The 21297-nt window shown below is 39.6% G+C and overlaps 1 protein-coding gene across 1 annotated transcript in view; it reads left to right on the top strand.

Moving 5' to 3' along the window:
- Positions 1-21297, top strand: part of LOC131101532 (thrombospondin type-1 domain-containing protein 7A-like) — an 83404-nt gene that overhangs the window by 5411 nt on the left and 56696 nt on the right. The gene's annotated exons all lie outside the window — the stretch shown is intronic.

Below are 21297 nucleotides of genomic sequence, written 5' to 3'. Positions count from 1 at the left end.
TGTAATAGTATGACTTTATTTCCATATTCTAACGTTTCCCCGACCTAATTGTCCAATTTCCCATATTATGACTTTTAAAAAAAATTCTTTATTATTTCAACTCTATATTGACAAAATTATTATTATTATTATTTACGTTTATGTCATAAAATAATGACATTTTTCTTCTTAGAATGCAACTTTTTTCTATTAATATTTGAATTTTATTCTCAGAAAATTATAGCTGTTTTTTCCCCATTTTTTTTTGTTTAAAATTTAAAAATGTAATTTTCCAAAAGTTGCAATGTTTGTCTGTCATAATATTGTTTTTTTTAAAAGAATGTTTTTGTAATAGTATGACTTTATTTCCATATTCTAACGTTTCCCCGACCTAATTGTCCAATTTCCCATATTATGACTTTTAAAAAATAAAGTATTTTTTCTTTATTATTTCAACTCTATACTGACAAAATTATTATTATTATTATTTACGTTTATGGTCACAAAAATAACGACATTTTTCTTCTTAGAATACAACTTTTATCAATTAATATTTGAATTTTATTCTCAGAAAATTATAGCTGTTTTTTCCCCATTTTTTGTTTAAAATTTAAAAACAGAATTTACCATTTAACATAATATTGTTTTTTTTCCCTTAAATAATTTCTTTTGTAATAGTATGACTTTATTTCCATATTCAAACTTTTCCCCTGACCTTATTGTCAAATTTCCCATATTATGACTTAAAAAAAAAGTATTTTTTTCTTTATTATTTTAACTCTATACTGACAAAATTATTATTATTATTATTTACATTTACGGTCATGAAAATAGTGACATTTTTATTCTTGTATTTTATTCTTTTTATTCTTTTTTCTATTCATATTTGAATTTTATTCTCAGAAAAATATAGCAGTTTTTTCCCCATTTCTGATTTTTTTTTGTTTAAAATTTAAAAACTTAATTTTCCAAAAGTTGCAATGTTTGTCTGTCATAATTTTGCTTTTTTAAATTATTAATAATAAATTAATAAATTAAATTTTAAATTAATGAATTAATTAAAAAAAAAAATAAAGTCGTTCTTTGATACTGGTTATCAATGCTTTAATTTATCACCAAAAAAATCTTTACCGACTAAAGCCTAATGGAAACGGGGGCAGTGCCCCGTCCAAGTCCCAGCTTCCGAAAGAGACACAAAGAACGGAGCTGATTGAGGCTATAAAGTACACACACACACACACACACACACTCACACACACACACACACTCACACACACACACACACATAGCATGGTCATTGTCCTTGTTTGTGTTGTGCCCCTCTGTCACCGTTCCTCTCGTCCATGTGGAGCACAAAAGAAAGAAGAGCCTGATCTCCGAATCACACGGCCTCCTCTTTGTTCTTTCCTCATTGTCCCGATTGCACCCCCCCACCCCACCCCCCCACATTAGCATCAAAAATACACACACGCGTACGCAACGCATCATGCCACCACCATTGCGGTCAACGAGTATATCAATCAAATCAACTTTATGCTGCTTGGTTGCAACCAATCACCAAGGGCTTATTATGTCACCTAGGTTCCTAAAGTGGGGTACGCGTACCTTCAGGGGTACACCGATTCAAAACAGTATGAAATTCATGCAGTGTCCTTGAATGCATCATGTGAACAGCATGTTTCATGATGATGTTTCTGCATCAAGAATGTTTAATATTGAATATTTATTGATATTATGTGCTAAATGACAGCTGGTCTTCTTACGCGGTGCTGTGACTAATTAGTAAGGTTGTCACATGACACCCAGCTCACAAAACCACATTGGAGACCAGGATTTTAACATCAATTTTTATGAACTCGTAATGAAAAAAAAATACTAACAAAGTGGGCTGCACGGTGGTCGAGTGGTTAGCGCGCGGGCCTCGCAGCTAGGAGACCAGAGTTCAATTCCACCCTCGGATATCTCTTTGTGTAGTTTGTATGTTCTCCCCGTGCATGCGTGTTTTTTTTTCCGGGTACTCCGGTTTCCTCCAACATTTCAAAAACATGCTAGGTTAATTAGCCACTCCCAAATTGTCCATAGGTATGAATGTGAGTGTGAATGGTTGTTTGTCTATATGTGCCCTGTGATTGGCTGGCCACCAGTCCAGGGTGTACCCCGCCTCTCGCCTGAAGACAGCTGGGATAGGCTCCACACCCCTCTTAATGAGAACAAACACTTTGCTAACTTTGCACTCGATTCATCACACTGCAACTTAACACTCCAAAGGTGTATAAACAAATACACAAACATGCCCCCAAACATGCTGAATTTTTAGCATGTAGGCGACACAGTTAGGAGATCGGGAAGACGTGGGTTCGATTCTCATTGTGGAGTTTGCAAAGCTTTCTAGTTCTTCCAGAATCTGCACCCCTTCCTTGGTTTGAATTTATTCCACCCACGGCCTGCCTCCGAGCACGGCACGCCCACTTTGCTGTGATTGGTCACACACACTTCCGGACTACTGGTGGAGCTCAGGAGGATCTGGAGTTTTTTTTTTTTCCAGATGGGAAAGCAGGGTTAGGTCGATGTTTGATTCCATCCGTGTTGATGTGGGCTCACCTTGCTCCAAAAGAGCTGGGGAATTTTGCTTTGGAATTTTCCTTTTGTCTCCGAATTTTTCCCTGAATTGCTCCTGAAAAAATGACAAAGTGACTATGACAAGAGGTCTCACTCCGTTCAAGTCAATGTTATATGAACTGTTTTGGTGCCTGAGCTCTTTTGCGAACACGGATCAGAATCAGAATCAGCACCTCCAAGTCCCGAGTCGATACTTCCTGCCTGGAAAAGGGTTGAGTATCATCTCTGGGTCCGGGAAGTCGTAGAGTTTAAGTACCTTAGGTTCTTGATTGTTGTGATGTCTGCATTGTTGTGGAATCGGTCTGTTGCGGTAAAGACGCAGCTGAACTGAAAAGCAAATTGGTCGATCCACATTCCAATATCCACCATCGGAATTTCCCCGAAACACCAGTTTCTTCCAGAACAGGATACGATGACAAAGTACTGCCAAGCAATAGAGAATTCCTAATGGAGTCAAAGATTTTGTACCCATTCAGTATCGTTGAATCCTGTTTGCGTTGTTTAGCCTTTTGGCACACAGATCTTATTTTGAGATTTACGCCCCTGCTGCCTCTGCTCGGATCATCTCCATGGGAGCCGGTTCGCCCCTCCAGATGGGGTCCCACTGATCTGCCTGGATTTTCACCAAGATGTGTCTCCAAAGCCAAATCTTAACAGCTCATGTAAATTGGGTCGTAAAAAGCGAAGGGACGAGCCCATTTTTTTGCAGAATTAAAAAGTACCCGCGTACAAATCAGCGTACACCGTATGTCATGTGATTTGCCGTTGATTATATACTGTCGAAATCCTCCCCCTGACGACTCTAAGTGGGTTTCAAACAGAGGATAAGGGAATCTTAAAGAACCAAAGAACTGCTTATCTGCAGTCCCTGTATGCCTACAAGTAAGCGGGTTTAATATTCATTCATTCATTCATTCATTTTCTACCGCTTTTTCCTCACGAGGGTTGCGGGGGGTGCTGGAGCCTATCCCAGCTGTCTTCGGGCGTAAGGCGGGGTACACCCTGGACTGGTGGCCAGCCAATCACAGGGCACATATAGACAAACAACCATTCACACTCACATTCATACCTATGGACAATTTGGAGTGGCCAATTAACCTAGCATGTTTTTGGAATGTGGGAGGAAACCGGAGTACCCGGAGAAAACCCACGCATGCACGGGGAGAACATGCAAACTCCACACAGAGATGGCCGAGGGTGGGATTGAACCCTGGTCTCCTAGCTGTGAGGTCTGCGCGCTAACCCCTAGACCACCGTGCCGCCCACGGGTTTAATATTTAAAATTAAAATATTACAGCACATTTAGTTCAATAGAGCTGTAATGATATCTTTTTTAACACTGCTATATCATTGTTATCCTTAGCTTTAGCCTCCTTAGCTAGTGGAGTTTGCTTGTTCATGGACATTGGTTATTAGCAGGGCTGGGCTAACTGATATAATGATATCTTTAAAATATCGATATAGCATATCGATATAGACTGGATTTGATGTGGTCTTGCCTTTCAAGATGGCGCCGCCTGAGTGGAAGTTAGTTATGGCAGTTATTAGCATTTTTATAGTGCGTCATTCGTACTTTCTTATAGTTTTTTTGTCCATGTTTGTAGCTTGCCTTTTGTGCCATTGTTTACACTAGGGAGCAGCTGTTAGTTTTGAGCACCCCTTTGCTACACCGAGCAACCAGAGATCCCCGCAAAGATACAGAGGAGGAGAGGCTGCTTAGCTCGAGTGAAAGGCGAAAAAGACGGTATAAAGGTTGCTGTATAAAGACGGTATCAACCATGTTTAGCATCTGTCATTAAGGGGAACATGAAATGGAAGTGGTAGCGGCGCTAACCCGGCTAGCCAGTGGAGTTTGCATGTTCTCTCCGTGGGTTTTTTCCGGTTTCCTCCCACATTCCAAAAACATGCTAGGTTAATTAGCGACTCCAAATTGTCCATAGGTATGAATGTGAGTGTGAATGGTTGTTTGATTTTATGTGCCCTGTGATTGGCTGGCCACCAGTCCATGGTGTACCTCGCCTCTTGCCCAAAGTCTGGAAGCTGGAACACTCATTGTCGGACTCAATTTGTCAGAGGCATCGATGGCGTCTTGGCACGCCCATATAAGGAAATGTGATGTCACAGGGAACCAGACCGGTTTCCTCCCACATTCCAAAAACATGCTAGGTTAATTAGCGACTCCAAATTGTCCATAGGTATGAATGTGAGTGTGAATGGTTGTTTGACTATATGTGCCCTGTGATTGGCTGGCCACCAGTCCAGTGTGTACCCTGCCTCTCGCCCGAAGTCTGGAAGCTGGAACACTCATTGTCGAACTCACTTTGTCAGAGGCATCGATGGGGTCTTGGCACGCCCATATAAGGAAATGTGATGTCACATGGAGCCAGACCGGTTTCCTCCCACATTCCAAAAACATGCTAGGTTAATTAGCGACTCCAAATTGTCCATAGGTATAAATATGAGTGTGAATGGTTGTTTGATTTTATGTGCCCTGTGATTGGCTGGCCACCAGTCCAGGGTGTACCCCGCCTCTCACCTGAAGTCTGGAAACTGGAACACTCAGCGTCAGACTCACTTTGTCAGAGGCATTGATGGTGTCTTGGCATGACCATATAAGGAAGTCCGGCTCCTTGTGATGTCACAGGGAGCCAGTGTTACAAAAACTCTCTGAAACCGAGCGTTCAGAGCCATCCCAAACTTTTTTCAGGGGCCACTTCCAAATGCGTAAACCTCATTATCTGAAACTATAGCATCGTTTGACATTACAATACAACATTTTAAGTACATTTATAAGTCAGAAAAGTAGAAAAATCATAATAGGTCCCTTTTAATGTGTTAATTTATTCCTTTGGTTCATCATTTATATGTATTTAGAATTTCTTTATGCATGTAATACTATAGAAATGCATTAGTGTTAATATTTTTGGCTTTCTGGAATGGAATGATTGGATTTCTGATGGGAAAAATTGTTTTGGTTGAAGTCTGACCTTCTGGAACGGATTAAGGATCAATAAGTTTGCTGTAATATTTCATTGAAAACCGCTCTGTCATTCATGAATTTATTTTTTAAAACTAGTCCCCACCAAAAAAAAAACCCCAAAAACAAACAAACGCAGGAGTTTCCCAGTATGGACTTTCAAGTACCTTGCTCCCCCCCCCAAATGTCACGGTTTCAGGGGGGTGTGAAGGCTTGTTGACTTTCTGTTTGCAACATCAATGAGGCTTTTTCAGCATTTCATCGAGTGCCAAATTGCAGCCATTATTCTCTGCGGGTGCTTCAACCAGATGCTCTTCTTCTCGGTTGAAGTGCGCCGTGGAGAAAAACATGCACATGAACCGTTTTATTCAACTATTTCGATTTATGACGGCGATATCCTCGTTTTTGTATATAAAATTGATTCGAAATTGTCAACAAAGGTTATATTTTGTGGATTCAATTTGGAGTCACAAATTAACCTAACTGCACGACAGTACCCCCCACCCGAGAGAACATCAACACACAGAAATGCCCGAACAGAGAATCAAATCTCCCGACTGTGTAGCCGGCATGCTAACCACTCGTCCACCGTGCGCCACTGCCATATTTGTGTGTGTATCCCTACTCAACTTTAAACCTCTGGCTAAGTCATGTTTCCTGTGAAGCTTTATGAAATCTAGCGAACGTGCTGGAGGATTGGCCTAAGTAGCATTAAGAGCTTTTCATCAAGCTGTTTCTTGGTCTTCTTGTCATGCTCTAGTAGCAATGGTTCCAGCTAACCCTCATCAGAAAAAACTTTCCAAGTTGTCCATTCAGTTGTCTATTATTTTCAGATCTGTGAGAACGCAACGCAGTAGATGTCCAAATATTAGCAACTGAGTATTCGATCCCCAGCATATTTGCGGACATCCTATCAAAGTGTCTTTCTGAACGTATGCCATTTTTTGTCAGATTTTTGCTATGTGGAGGCAAGCTATCACAGCGTACAAGCATCGTAACAGATTGCTAGCCATGGCATAATATTGTTTTATATCTTATTTTATAGCTTACAGTATTTGATAACGCTAGATAATCTCACAATAATGTCATTTTTTTAAACCCAAGTCTTCAAAACATCTAGTGCATCAGAAGATGTTTTGTTACGTCGGTGGACGTGTTTATAATTCCATTACTTCGAAAATTCAGTACTTTCCGACTTGAGGCTGCTATGTAATCATCCATGGAAAGCTACTAGGGATGATCTTCAGGATCAGGTTATGGCAGTTTTTAGCGTTTTTATAATGCGACATTCGTACTTTCTTATTGTTTTTTGTGTCATACCAAACCCTTAAGAAGATGTTCAACTCTGGATGTTCACCTTGTAGATGTTCACCTTGATGTCCACGTTTGTAGCTTGCCTTTTGTGCCATTGTTTACACTAGGGAGGAGCTGTTAGTTTTGAGCACTCCTCTGAGCAACCAGAGATCCCCACAAAGATACAAAGGAGGAGATGCTGCTTAGCGGGAGTGAAAGGTGAAAAAGACGGTATTAAGGTGGCTGTATAAAGACGGTATCAACCATGTTGACCGTCTGTCATCAATGGGAACGTGAAATGGAAGTAGTAACGGTGCTAACCCGGCTAGCCAGTGGAGTTTGCATGTTCTCTCCGTGCATGTGTGGGGTTTTTTCCGGTTTCCTCCCACATTCCAAAAACATGCTAGGTTAATTAGCGACTCCAAATTTTCCATAAGTATGAATGTGAGTGTGAATGGTTGTTTGATTATATGTGCCCTGTGATTGGCTGGCCACCAGTCCAGGGTGTACCCCGATTCTCGCCCGAAGTCTGGAACCAGGAACACTCACTGTCGGACTCACTTTTTGTTAGAGGCATTGCTGGGGTCTTGGCACGCCCATATAAGGAAGTCTGGCTCCCTGTGACATCACAGGGAGCCAGTGTTACAAAAAACTCTCTGAAACCGAGCGTTCAGAGCCATCCCAAACTTTTTTCAGGGTTCACTTCCAAATGCGTAAACCTCATTTTAACCATTTTTATGTAAACAAGAGAATATGCTATTGGATAAAGTCCATCATGTGACCTCAACACACACGGTAAAACCTCCGGCCTTCAAAATAACAGCACATCCTGTCGGGGAGTACAAAGCAAGGGAGTTCAGATCGGATGTTATGTGGATGGGGACATCCCTATAAAGTCCCAGAAACAAGCTCCATTGCTCCACTGAATAATAGATCCGCTCCTGAAGGCACCATGGAAGTCACCAACGCGCCAGTCATGCTAAGGAGGCCACTGAAATCCCACAGAGGCCTGCAAGTGATCCTTGTGTTTTGACACTTAAAAGAGACTTGATTATGCCTTTGAACGAGTCACTCTGCGGTGAAGTGACACACACTCTCATCCGAAAAGAGAGGTTAAATGCACGCCCTGATTCAATCCCCGAAATGAGTCGGCGGCACCGGGGTCACCACAGCGCTTGTCTCCTCTACCCACACGCACTCGTACACGCAATTAAATCAGATAATGCGCTTCCAGGATGACATTCATCGACTGACAAAAGTAGATCAGCAGTGGGAATGGATGTTGATGGTGGAAGGCTGCTTTTAAAACTGGCGACTACTTCAATGACCCGTGACTGAGTCCAAATTCTTGACACATTTGGCTCCGTGATGGCTTGGTGGTCTTGAGATTTATTAATCGTACATAAATTAGCATCAACGGACCTTAGTTCATTTTGGAACTAAGAGATATAAGTGACTCATTGCAAGTTATCGCAAACGCTTGATTGCAGTTGTTGCTGCTAAGCTTGGCCCCAACCACAAGTTGGCTGAATGACAACAATTCTGCAAAATGCCTCCACAGTGCCGTAAGAGACTCATTGCAAGTTAGCGCAAACGCTTGATTGCAGTTGTTGCTGCTAAGGGTGGCCCAACCACAAGTTGGCTGAATGACAACAATTCTGCAAAATTCCTCCACAGCGCTGTAAGAGACTCATTGCAAGTTATCACAAGTGCTTGATTGCAGTTGTTGCTGCTAAGCGTGGCCCAACCACAAGTTGGCTGAATGAATGACAACAATTCTGCAAAATTCCTCCACGGCGTTGTGACTCATTGCAAGTTATCGCAAACGCTTGATTGCAGTTGTTGCTGCTAAGCTTGGCCCCAACCACAAGTTGGCTGAATGACAACAATTCTGCAAAATGCCTCCACAGTGCCGTAAGAGACTCATTGCAAGTTAGCGCAAACGCTTGATTGCAGTTGTTGCTGCTAAGGGTGGCCCAACCACAAGTTGGCTGAATGACAACAATTCTGCAAAATTCCTCCACAGCGCTGTAAGAGACTCATTGCAAGTTATCACAAGTGCTTGATTGCAGTTGTTGCTGCTAAGCGTGGCCCAACCACAAGTTGGCTGAATGAATGACAACAATTCTGCAAAATTCCTCCACGGCGTTGTGACTCATTGCAAGTTATCGCAAACGCTTGATTGCAGTTGTTGCTGCTAAGGGTGCCCCCAACCACAAGTTGGCTGAATGACAGCAATTCTGCAAAATTCCTCCACAGCGCTGTAAGAGACTCATTGCAAGTTATCACAAACCCTTGATTGCAGTTGTTGCTGCTAAGCGTGGCCCAACCACAAGTTGGCTGAATGACAACAATTCTGCAAAATTCCTCCACAGCGCTGTAAGAGACTCATTGCAAGTTATCACAAACCCTTGATTGCAGTTGTTGCTGCTAAGCGTGGCCCAACCACAAGTTGGCTGAATGACAACAATTCTGCAAAATTCCTCCACAGCGCTGTAAGAGACTCATTGCAAGTTATCACAAACGCTTGATTGCAGTTGTTGATGCTAATGACAACAATTCTGCCAAATTCCTCCACAGCGCCGTAAGAGACTCATTGCAAGTTATCGCAAACGCTTGATTGCAGTTGTTGCTGCTAAGGGTGCCCCCAACCACAAGTTGGCTGAATTACAACAATTCTGCAAAATTCCTCCACAGCGCTGTAAGAGACTCATTGCAAGTTATCACAAACGCTTGATTGCAGTTGTTGCTGCTAAGGGTGGCCCCAACCACAAGTTGGCTAAATGACAACAATTCTGCAAAATTCCTCCACAGCGCTGTAAGAGACTCATTGCAAGTTATCACAAACGCTTGATTGCAGTTGTTGCTGCTAAGGGTGGCCCCAACCACAAGTTGGCTGAATGACAACAATTCTGCAAAATTCCTCCACAGCGCTGTAAGAGACTCATTGCAAGTTATCACAAACGCTTGATTGCAGTTGTTGCTGCTAAGGGTGGCCCCAACCACAAGTTGGCTGAATGACAACAATTCTGCAAAATTCCTCCACAGCGCTGTAAGAGACTCATTGCAAGTTATCACAAACGCTTGATTGCAGTTGTTGCTGCTAAGGGTGGCCCCAACCACAAGTTGGTTGAATGACAACAATTCTGCAAAATTCCTCCACAGCGCTGTAAGAGACTCATTGCAAGTTATCGCAAGCACTTGATTGCAGTTGTTGCTGCTAAGGGTGCCCCCAACTACAAGTTGGCTGAATGACAACAATTCTGCAAAATTCCTCCACAGCGCTGTAAGAGACTCATTGCAAGTTATCACAAACCCTTGATTGCAGTTGTTGCTGCTAAGCGTGGCCCAACCACAAGTTGGCTGAATGACAACAATTCTGCAAAATTCCTCCACAGCACATTCACTGACTCATTGCAAGTTATCACAAACGCTTGATTGCAGTTGTTGCAATTGTGGCCCTTTTTTTCCCTCTTAGTAATGAAAAGTTGTGTTGTCATTGACTAATATTTGCATTTTTTGATGATCTGAAACATTTAAAATAACAAATCACTCTTTCCATACATCCCATAAATAGATGTATTTACATGAACAACTTGTACACAAAGACATACACATACTGACTACTTGCCCATGTGTCAACAAAGCAGTCGGACTGTAAACCTCCAGGTGATGATATTTCAGGGTCACACGGAGGTTGCCGAGTGTTTTTGGATTGTGTTTGTCTTCATCCACGGTGCTGACATGACTTACTCTGACATATTCACATAAACTCAGACAGCTGCAGGCAAATGATAGCAAAGTAGATGCTTCCTGTCAGCCGCTCTTGTATGGAAGAAGTATACACAAGACGAGTAGAGTGTGGAAAGATTTATGTGGCGATGCCGCCTGGAGGGTAATGTGAAGATAAATAATCTGTGTGTGTGTTTTACGTGATGCTGATTAACATGATGAACAAGAAGATAACGTAAATAGTCATAACAATAAAGTCAAGGCATACACAATGAACGGGTGGAGAAAAGTGTCAGGCGTGATGTGTGATAGAAGAGTTTCAGCTAAAATGAAAGAAAATATATACAAAACTGTAAGGAAAAAGGTAGCAGAGATGAGGATGCAGAGGCTCACATTGGGAGTGACCAGGATGGATAGGATCAGAAAGGAGTACATCAGAGGGACATTACATGTTAGAGGTCCTTTATCTCCAAGGCCTCTAACAAGGCCACTGAGAAAAAGACAGGAAGCAGAACTGGAGGAAGCAGAGCTGAGGATGTATTGGGAGTGACCAGGATGGATAGGATCAGGAACGAGTACTTCAGAGAGGCCCTTTATCTCCAAGGCCTCTAACAAGGCCACTGAGGAAAAGACAGGAAGCAGAACTGGAGGTAGCAGAGATGAGGATGCTGAGGTTCTCATTGGGAGTGACCAGGATGGATAGGATCAGGAAGGAGTACATCAGAGGGACATTACATGTTAGAAGCCCTTTATCTCCAAGGCCTCTAACAAGGCCACTGAGGAAAAGACAGGAAGCAGAACTGGAGGTAGCAGAGATGAGGATGCTGAGGTTCTCATTGGGAGTGACCAAGATGGATAGGATCAGGAAGGAATCCATCCTATTCCACCCTCGGCCATCTCTGTGTGGAGTTTTCATGTTCTCCCCGTGCATGCGTGGGTTTTCTCCGGGTACTCCGGTTTCCTCCCACATTCCCAAAACACGCTACATTAATTGTGTGACGAGTGTGAATGGTTGTTTGTTTATATGTGCCCTGTGATTTGGCTGGCCACCAGTCCAGGGTGTACCCCGCCTCTCGCCCGAAGACAGCTGGGATAGGCTCCAGCAACCCCCCCGCGACCCGTGAGGATAAGCGGTAGAAAATGAATGAAAACAATATGCACATTTAAGCAATATTTACAACAGAACAGGAAGTCAAAACAGAACATTTGTTCACTTCCTGCTTTCCTAATATAGTTTCAGTTTTTTTTAAAAATTTTTGATTTTTTTAATTTTTTATTTTTTTTATTTTTTATTTTTTTAATTTTTTAATTTTTTAATTTTTTAATTTTTTAATTTTTTAATTTTTTAATTTTTAATTTATTAATTTATTAATTTTTTTATGTTTTATTTATTTTATTTTTTGTGTGTCTGTGTGTTGTGTCTTTTTTAAGTCTTATTTATGTCTACTGTATGTACAGTATATTGGGTAATAGTGACTGTAGGGGTGTATTTCATATCAAGAGGTCTCTAATAATGTTAAAAACTGTATTTAGAAGGTTATAAACAGATTTGTGTGATAATCAATCGATAGATAGCATGACCGTACAACAACAACAGTGCTTATTTGCATAGACGCTTCCTGCACCAGTACACTCATAACCGAATGAAAAGCACACTTAGTAATGCGTTAAAGTGTCTTATCTGAATGCAAATGATCTGAATCAAAACAGGAAGTGCCGTCCATGTAGTGTTGGTTATATTAGATTTTGTAACAATTGGGAGCATTTGTCCACAGTCAATATATTCCAGTCACAGGACCGCAAGCCCTCACGTTTGGATGCTTCCACTCCAACATGCAGCGGCTCCCCCATGAGCACTTATGAGCATTGCGGGTAATTTTGTGCCACTGGCATAATTGAATTCAGCTGAAAACTGAGAAGTGGCTGTGGGTGTGAAATGAACATGCAGTCTTTATGAATATCAGCCATGGGAAGAGATGAAAAGATGGAGAGATGAAGAGATGAAGAGATGTCCATGTAGTGGAAGCAGACCAGCATTTCTTCTTTCTCTCACTTTCATATGTAAAACTAGAATTATCCTCCAAAAAAGGGTGTTTATTGTCAATATTTTTGGGGTGTGTGAATGGATTCATTGGAATGACATTCTGGTATTCTGACTCTAAACCATGGTTGCATTCACTATAGCATTCCGAGATAATAGTACTCCTTGGAATAGTGCTCCAAAATAATAGTATTACAACATAATAATTGATTTCTGAGATAATACTAATCTGTGATGACAGTACTCCAAATTAGTAGCATTCTGAGATAATACTTTTCCAAGATAATAGTCAACCAAATAATAGTATTCCAAGATAATATTACTCCAAATAGTATTCCAAGAAAATTGTAATCCAAATAATAATATTCCAAAATAATACTACTCCAAAATGATAGAATTTCAAGATATTACACGATATAGTATTCCAAGAAAATTGTAATCCAAATAATAATATTCCAAAATAATACCACTCCAAAATAATAGTATTCCAAGAAAATTGTAATCCAAATAATAATACTACTCCAAAATAATAGTATTTCAAGATAATATTACTCCAAATAGTATTCCAAGAAAATTGTAATCCAAATAATAATATTCCAAAATAATACTACTCCAAAATAATAGTATTCCAAGATAATATTACTTGAAATAGTATTCCAAGAAAATTGTAATCCAAATAATAATATTCCAAAATAATACTACTCCAAAATAATAGTATTCCAAGAAAATTGTAATCCAAATAATAATATTCCAAAATAATACTACTCCAAAATAATAGTATTCCAAGAAAATTGTAATCCAAATAATAATATTCCAAAATAATACTACTCCAAAATAATAGTATTTCAAGATAATATTACTCCAAATAGTATTCCAAGAAAATTGTAATCCAAATAATAATATTCCAAAATAATACTACTCCAAAATAATAGTATTCCAAGATAATATTACTTGAAATAGTATTCCAAGAAAATTGTAATCCAAATAATAATATTCCAAAATAATACCACTCCAAAATAATAGTATTCCGAGACAACAGTAGTCCAAATAATACTATTACAAGATAATTTAATTTAATTTAATTTAATTTAATTTAATTTAATTTAATTTAATTTAATTTAATTTAATTTAAAAAATAAAAATTAAATAAAAATTAAAAATTCAAATTGAAAAAAATCAAATAAAAAAATTATTAAAATTAATAAAATTAAAAAACACAACAAAGCATTCCTATTACAAAATGTATAAAATTAGTTCCTGTTCCTCACCTGTGACGCCACAATTCTCATCGTTTATTTGTTGATGCTTATCCATATTAGAAAGAATCCATATTCTACCTGGAATATGCTAATGTTTACTTGAAGATGCTCCCATGGCGTGGGTAGAATGGAGGAGGCGATGTCTGAGTCCAATCAATGACACGCAATGATGATGAACACTCCAACACATCCAAACATATTCCCCCTTGAAACGCATGAGATGCTATCTTAGTACCGTTTGAATACAATATTATACATATGCATAATATGTTATTAATATTGCTTGAAATCAGCACAGCGTGCTGGTTTCTTTGTGTGAGAAATATATGAGGCAGTGCTAAATATATCGGTGGCATCCCAAGTGATGCTAATCAACACTTGCACCATCCTACTATATCCATCCTTCCCAAACACCAACCCCCACCTTCACCTCCATAAAGCCCTCCCAGAGGAGCCTCTGTACCCCATCTGCTCCGTTTTCTGCAATTAGCCCGAGCAGGAGGACGTGGGGTAGAAGGGGTCACTTGCTTATTCTGTTAAAGCGCCCCCCTCATCCATTTTGATTTGGTCTTTTTTATTCTCCCTCATGTGCTGTATGGATTTCACACAAGGTGTTATTATGCGTGTGTGTGGTTGATTGATTTTATACCGTGGGAATTTTGCATGTTTCATGTTATGAATACCTTGTTGAGTCCAACTGTTTTCTTAGCATATTTTTTTACACAAAACGTCCTGTTAATGGCACTTTTTTTGGTTTTCTGAGGAGATTATGCTTTTTTTCTATTTTAGCATTTTTGTGACTTATGTCAAGTCAGTTCAAGTCAATTCAAGTCAGTCAAGCTGGGTCAGGTCAAGTCAATTCAAGTCAATCAAGTCATGTTACATCAAGTCACGTCAAGTCAGTCAAGCCGGGTCAAGTTAAGTCAAGCTGGGTCAAGTCAGGTCAAGACAAGTCAGTCAAACCGGGTCAAGTCAGGTCAAGTCAGGTCAAGTCAGGTCAAGTCAGGTCAAGACAAGTCAGTCAAACCTGGTCAAGTCAGGTCAAGTCAGGTCAAGTCAGGTCAAGTCAGGTCAAGTCAGGTCAAGTCAAGTTATGTCAAGTCACTTCAAGTCACGTCAAGTCACGTCAAGTCAGTCAAACCGGGTCAAGTCAACTCACGTCAAATCAAGTCAGGTCAAGTCAGTCAAACCGGGTCAAGTCAACTCAAGTCAAATCAAGTCAGTCAAACGGGGTCAAGTCAACTCACGTCAAATCAAGTCAGGTCAAGTCAATTCAATCAAGTCAAGTTATGTCAAGTCACGTCAAGTCAGTCAAGCCGGGTCCAGTCAGGCAAACCGGGTCAAGTCAGGTCAAGTCAGCCAAACCGGATCAAGTTATGTCAAGTCAAGTCACGTTTAGTCACATCAAGTCACGTCAAGTCAGTCAAACCGGGTCAAGTCAACTCACGTCAAATCAAAGTCAGGTCAAGTCAATTCAATCAAGTCAAGTTATGTTAAGTCATGTCAAGTCAGTCAAGCTGGGTCCAGTCAGGCAAACCGGGTCAAGTCAGGTCAAGTCAGTCAAACCGGGTCAAGTCAAGTTATGTCAAGTCACGTTTAGTCACGTCAAGTCACGTCAAGTCAAATCAAGTCACATCAAGTCACGTCAAGCCGGGTCAAGTCGGGTCAAGTCGGGTCAAGTCAGTCAAGTCAGGTCAAGTCTAGTTATGTCAAATCGGGTCAAGTCAACTCAAGTCAAGTTATGTCAAGTCACGTCAAGTCACATCAAGTCACATCAAGTCACGTCAAGTCGGGTCAAGTCGGGTCAAGTCGGGTCAAGTCGGGTCAAGTCAACTCAAGTCAAGTTATGTCAAGTCACGTTTAGTCACGTCAAGTCACGTCAAGTCACGTCAAGTCACATCAAGTCACGTCAAGTCAGGTCAAGTCGGGTCAAGTCGGGTCAAGTCAAGTCAGTCAAGCCGGGTCAAGTCAGGTCAAGTCTAGTTATGTCAAATCGGGTCAAGTCAACTCAAGTCAAGTTATGTCAAGTCACGTTTAGTCACGTCAAGTCAGTCAAGCCGGGTCAAGTCAAGTCAAGTCAAGTCATTTATATTCAAACTCACCGGCAGGTGCTCATACTTTTCCAACCAAGTATCAGTTGTTGAAGACTTGTGTGTTTACTCTATTTGTGTGTAAACATTCATCCCACTATTGAACCTCCATTGGAGATTATTCCCCCACAATTTCTGACAACAGTGACATTTTCTAATATTTATTTTGATCCGTGGTGCCGAGCCAAGAGCCAAACTTTAGTGTTTGATTAGACTCGCTTCCACTCTCACCATGTGCCGACTTTGATTGAATGATTCCCTGGCGTACGTACGTATGCTGAGGACTGAAATGCCACGTGACGTATTATTACGTTTCATGAACGCTGCCTTGCATTCAGCACCCGGGAACAACACAGACCGATCCCAGCCTTGAATAATTCATCAGTTACAGTATACTGGCAATTGTTCCGGCGGTGACAGCTGGGAGAAAAAAAACACCAGCGACGACGTTTCTATCTCATCAGAAATGTCGCCTCCGAGGTAGATAGATGCTCTCCAACAAGGGAATTTATCATCAGCATTGACAAGCAGAGATGCTTTTCACTGCGAGTCGTTACTGTTCACATGTTTTGGTTCGACGTGTCTGGATAAGAACATGTAAACATGATGTGATGAAAACTAGGAGGGGGGGGGGGGGCAAAAATGACTTTTATTTTTATTACTTTTATTGCTGTGTGAGTGAGGCTTACCCAAATAACACAACCTAAATAATACCCTACTGCAATTACTAATACTTCTGTAACACAATTTCCGAAGGACAGAAATGATTAAGATATTATCGTTACAACACAGTTCACTTAAATTATTAAGACAAACAATACTGGTTACACCCCCGTTTAGTACGAATCCTTATTTATAAAGCTAATATTTACATAGAGCATAAAAAAACGTTTTTCAGGGATTATGCTTTTTCCCTACTTCAGCATTTTCGCGACTTATGTCAAGTCAGTCAAATCAGTTCAAGTCGGGTCAGGTCAAGTCAGGTCAAGTCAGGTCAGGTCAAGTCAGGTCACATCAAGTCAAGTCAGTCAAGTCAGGTCAAGTCAAGTCAATCAAGTCAGGTCAAATCAAGTCAAGTCAATCAAGTCAGGTCACATCAAGTCAAGTTCAAGTCAAGTCGGGTCAAGTCAAGTCAATCAAGTCAGGTCACATCAAGTCAAGTCAGTCAAGTCAGGTCAAGTCAGGTCAAGTCAGGTCAAGTCAGGTCAAGTCAATCAAGTCAGGTCAAATCAAGTCAAGTCAATCAAGTCAGGTCACATCAAGTCAAGTCAGTCAAGTGAAGTCAAGTCAAGTCAGTCAATGCGAGTCAGTCAAGTTGAGTCACGTCAAGTCACATCAAGTCAGGTCAAGTCAATCAAGTCAGGTCAAATCAAGTCAAGTCAATCAAGTCAGGTCACATCAAGCCAAGTTAAGTCAAGTCACGTCAAGTCACGTCAAGTCACGTCAAGTCACGTCAAGTCACGTCAACAAGTCAGGTCAAGTCAGATCAAGTCAGGTCAAGTCAATCAAGTCAGGTCAGGTCAATCAAGTCAGATCAGGCAAGTCAAATCAAGTCAGGTCAGGTCAGATCAGTTCATACAAGTAAAGTCATGTCAAGTCAAGTGAAGTCAGGTCAAGTCAAATCGGAAACTGACGGAAACAAATGTGGAACTGTGAACTGATTATGGGATGCACTCAATTGTAATCTGATGCATGTTCAAATGAACTAAAACCATTACCATTACCATTACCATAGAATCTGCCACGGGTCGATAAAAACCATCTCCAGCCTGCAGTCTACCCTCCAATAAGATTATATGTAAGCTATACTTCTACAGTATCCCACCTTTCAGTGAACATCGGCATAATGAGCCTTCAGGTGCCACTTCAGATCCGATACTGGTTAGCTTTTGACCAACATTCCCCGCCCCAAAAGGAAGCCACCCTCTAACGTTTTCATCCAGTCTTGTCTCATCACGTTCTAGTCATCAAAGAGCCATGTTCAAATTCAGGTCAGGGCTGGGATTTGGGTCTTGAGACACAATTTGGTAGTGTAGAGATCATGATGATGTAGTATTTTTACACAGTAGATACTTTCTATTGACATTGCAAATGCAGTCCACCTAGCGACAGACAGTATCTATCGATCTAGCGATGGCAAGGCTGATGTTGCCGAGCAGAGTCTCATAATCGGGTCAAGACAATTGGATTAGGAACGCAGTAAAGATGGTGACTCCACGTCTCAGCAGAGACACACAGGGCACTGAGCTTCATGACTGGTTCAAGACTCTTCATCCTTGTATTTAGCAAACATCAACTGCTTGTTTTTAATTTTTAATTTTTTTATTTTTTATTTTATTTTTTATTTTTTATTTATTTATTTTATTTTTTATTTTTTATTTTTTATTTTTTATTTTTTATTTTTTATTTTTTATTTTTTATTTTTTATTTTTTATTTTTTATTTTTTATTTTTTATTTTTGATCCCAATATAATTTAATTTTTTTAATTTTAATTTTAGGCTGCACGGCGGCCGAGTGGTTAGCGCGCAGACATCACAATTAGGAGACCAGGGTTCAATTCCACCCTCATCTCTGTGTGGAGTTTGCATGTTCTCCCCGTGCATGCGTGGGTTTTTCTCCGGGTACTCCGGTTTCCTCCCACATTCCAAAAACATGCTAGGTTAATTAGCCACTCCAAATTGTCCATAGGTATGAATGTGAGTGTGAATGTCTTACTGAGAACAAACACTTTGCTAACAGCATTCGATTCATCACACTGCAACTTAATACTACTTATAAAGATACACTTATATAGTAAATACATGCTTAATACTCAAAGGGTGGAAAAACAAATACACAAACATGCCCCAAACATGACAAATAGTTAGCATGTAGGCTACACAGTTAGGAGATCAGGAAGACGTGGGTTCGATTCTCATTGTGGAGTCCATAGGTATGAATGTGAGTGTGAATGGTTGTTTGTCTATATGTGCCCTGTGATTGGCTGGCCACCAGTCCAGGGTGTACCCCGCCTCTCGCCCCAAGACAGCTGGGATAGGCTCCAGCACCCCCGCGACCCTTGTGAGGAAAAGCGGTAGAAAATGAATTTTAATTTTAATTTTAATTTTAATTTTAATTTTAATTTTAATTTTAATTTTAATTTTAATTTTAATTTTAATTTTAATTTTAATTTTAATTTTAATTTTAACTCTGGTTTCCTCCCACATTCCAAAAACATGCTAGGTTAATTAGCCACTCCAAATTGTCCATAGGTATGAATGTGAGTGTGAATGGTTGTTTGTCTATATGTGCCCTGTAATTGGCCACCAGTCCAGGGTGTACCCCGCCTCTCGCTCGAAGACAGCTGGGATAGGCTCCAGCACCCCCGCGACCCTTGTGAGGAAAAGCGGTAGAAAATGTATTTTTATTTTTATTTTTATTTTTATTTTTATTTTTATTTTTATTTTTATTTTTATTTTTATTTTTATTTTTATTTATTTTAACTTGTACTTTTACAATCAGCAACTGTTACATTTGTTCACTTCCTGCTTTCCACTATTTTATTTTATTTTATTTTATTTTATTTTATTTTTTATAAAAAATATAAATCATAACCCCTCTCTCGCCTTCCCCCGTATAATGTGCTTATTGTTATGAATTTATGATATCCTTCTGGGACAAAAACAGCCCTTCTGGAAAGGATTAGTCACGACAACCGAGGAGCCAATGTAGCATGAAATGTTAGCATGAAACGTACCTCTCATATTCATCTTCTAGTCACACTTACCGTATTTAGCGCCAAATATGATACCGACAGCCTCGGCAGCTGTCTCTCGTGTCCGGAGTGGTTTCTTGCTGCTTGTATTGATCGGTATTGATCGTGACCTTCTGTCTGCAGCCACGGGGCAAGTCAGCGTACCGGTTGTGTTGACATTTTCACTGCTGCATCTCAGCTTTATTGACTGAAAATATAATACAGCTTCTTACAGTGAATACAATAAGTGCATATCATCCACACTAAGAATGTTACAGTTTATAATTTGCATTCAAAATGTTCATTTTTTTGTATTGATTATGCTCATATGTATAAAATATCCATATAAATATATGCCTGGTTTCTCGCTATGCTGATTGGCATGTTTGCTTATTATCTTCTCTTAGTACTTTTGCATGGGTCACCTGTGAGTGCAGCTCTAGTTGTACTGTGTGTGTGTGTGTGTATGTGTGTGTGTGTGTGTGTATCAAAAGCGTATAATTAGACCGAAAATCCACAGTGCCAGTGTGGCCCAGGGGCTATTTGCACCCCGCAGATATTTTTCATTGGCCTGCGGCACATTCTAAAAATGTAATTTAACAGGAAAACAGCAACAGCAAAATGGAAAAAGAATGAAGTCAAAATATTTAGAGGGAAAAAAAGTAGTAATCTAACAAAAAAATGTAATTTTATAACATTGAGGAAAAATAATAATAATAATAATAATTATTATTATTTTAGTAGCACACTGCTGAAATTTAAAAAAGAAAAATACATTTAAAACATTATGAGAAACTAATAAAACAATGAATAAAGTTGTCACAGGTATGGAGTCTGGAGTCTATCCCAGCTGACTTTGGGCGAGAGGCGTGGCGGGGTACACCCCGGACTGGTGGCCAGCCAATCACAGGGCACATATAGACAAACAACCATTCACACTCACATTCATACCTATGGACAATTTGGAGAAATAAAGTTGTAATTTTTGAAAAATTTGGTTGTGGAATAAGTTGTAATGTTACGACAATTCAGTCAAAAGTCGTGAAGTAGAAGAAAATTGACTTGAGAAAAAAGTTGAAATAATTGGAAAATTAAAAACAGCCGTAATTGCACAAGAATACAGTCAAAAATATTAAGAAAAAAAAACATTCTAATGACAAACACGTCACAAATTTATTAAAAATAATCCAGTGATATTATGAGGGGAAAATATCAGTTTAACGGCATAGAGTTTAAAGAAAAAAAAAATTTTTTTTTAAAGTTGTAATATTATGAGAAAAAAAAATTCATTCATTTTCTACCGCTTTTTCAAACAACCATTCACACTCACATTCATACCTATGGACAATTTGGAGAAATAAAGTTGTCATTTTTGAAAAATTCGGTTTTGGAATATTGGAATTTGTAATGTTACGACAATTCAGTCAAAAGTCGTAAAGTTGAAGTTGACATGGAAAAAGTTGAAATAATTGAAAAATTAAAAACAGCTGTAATTGTACAATAATACAGTCAAAATATTATATTATTATATAATAATAATATTATATAATAATATTGATATAAATAATATTAT

The sequence above is a fragment of the Doryrhamphus excisus genome, chromosome 14 (assembly GCF_030265055.1).
Source record: "Doryrhamphus excisus isolate RoL2022-K1 chromosome 14, RoL_Dexc_1.0, whole genome shotgun sequence".
Classification (NCBI taxonomy): domain Eukaryota; kingdom Metazoa; phylum Chordata; class Actinopteri; order Syngnathiformes; family Syngnathidae; genus Doryrhamphus; species Doryrhamphus excisus.
The sequence above is the reverse complement of the archived record's forward strand: the minus strand, read 5'-3'. Positions and strand labels throughout refer to the sequence as shown.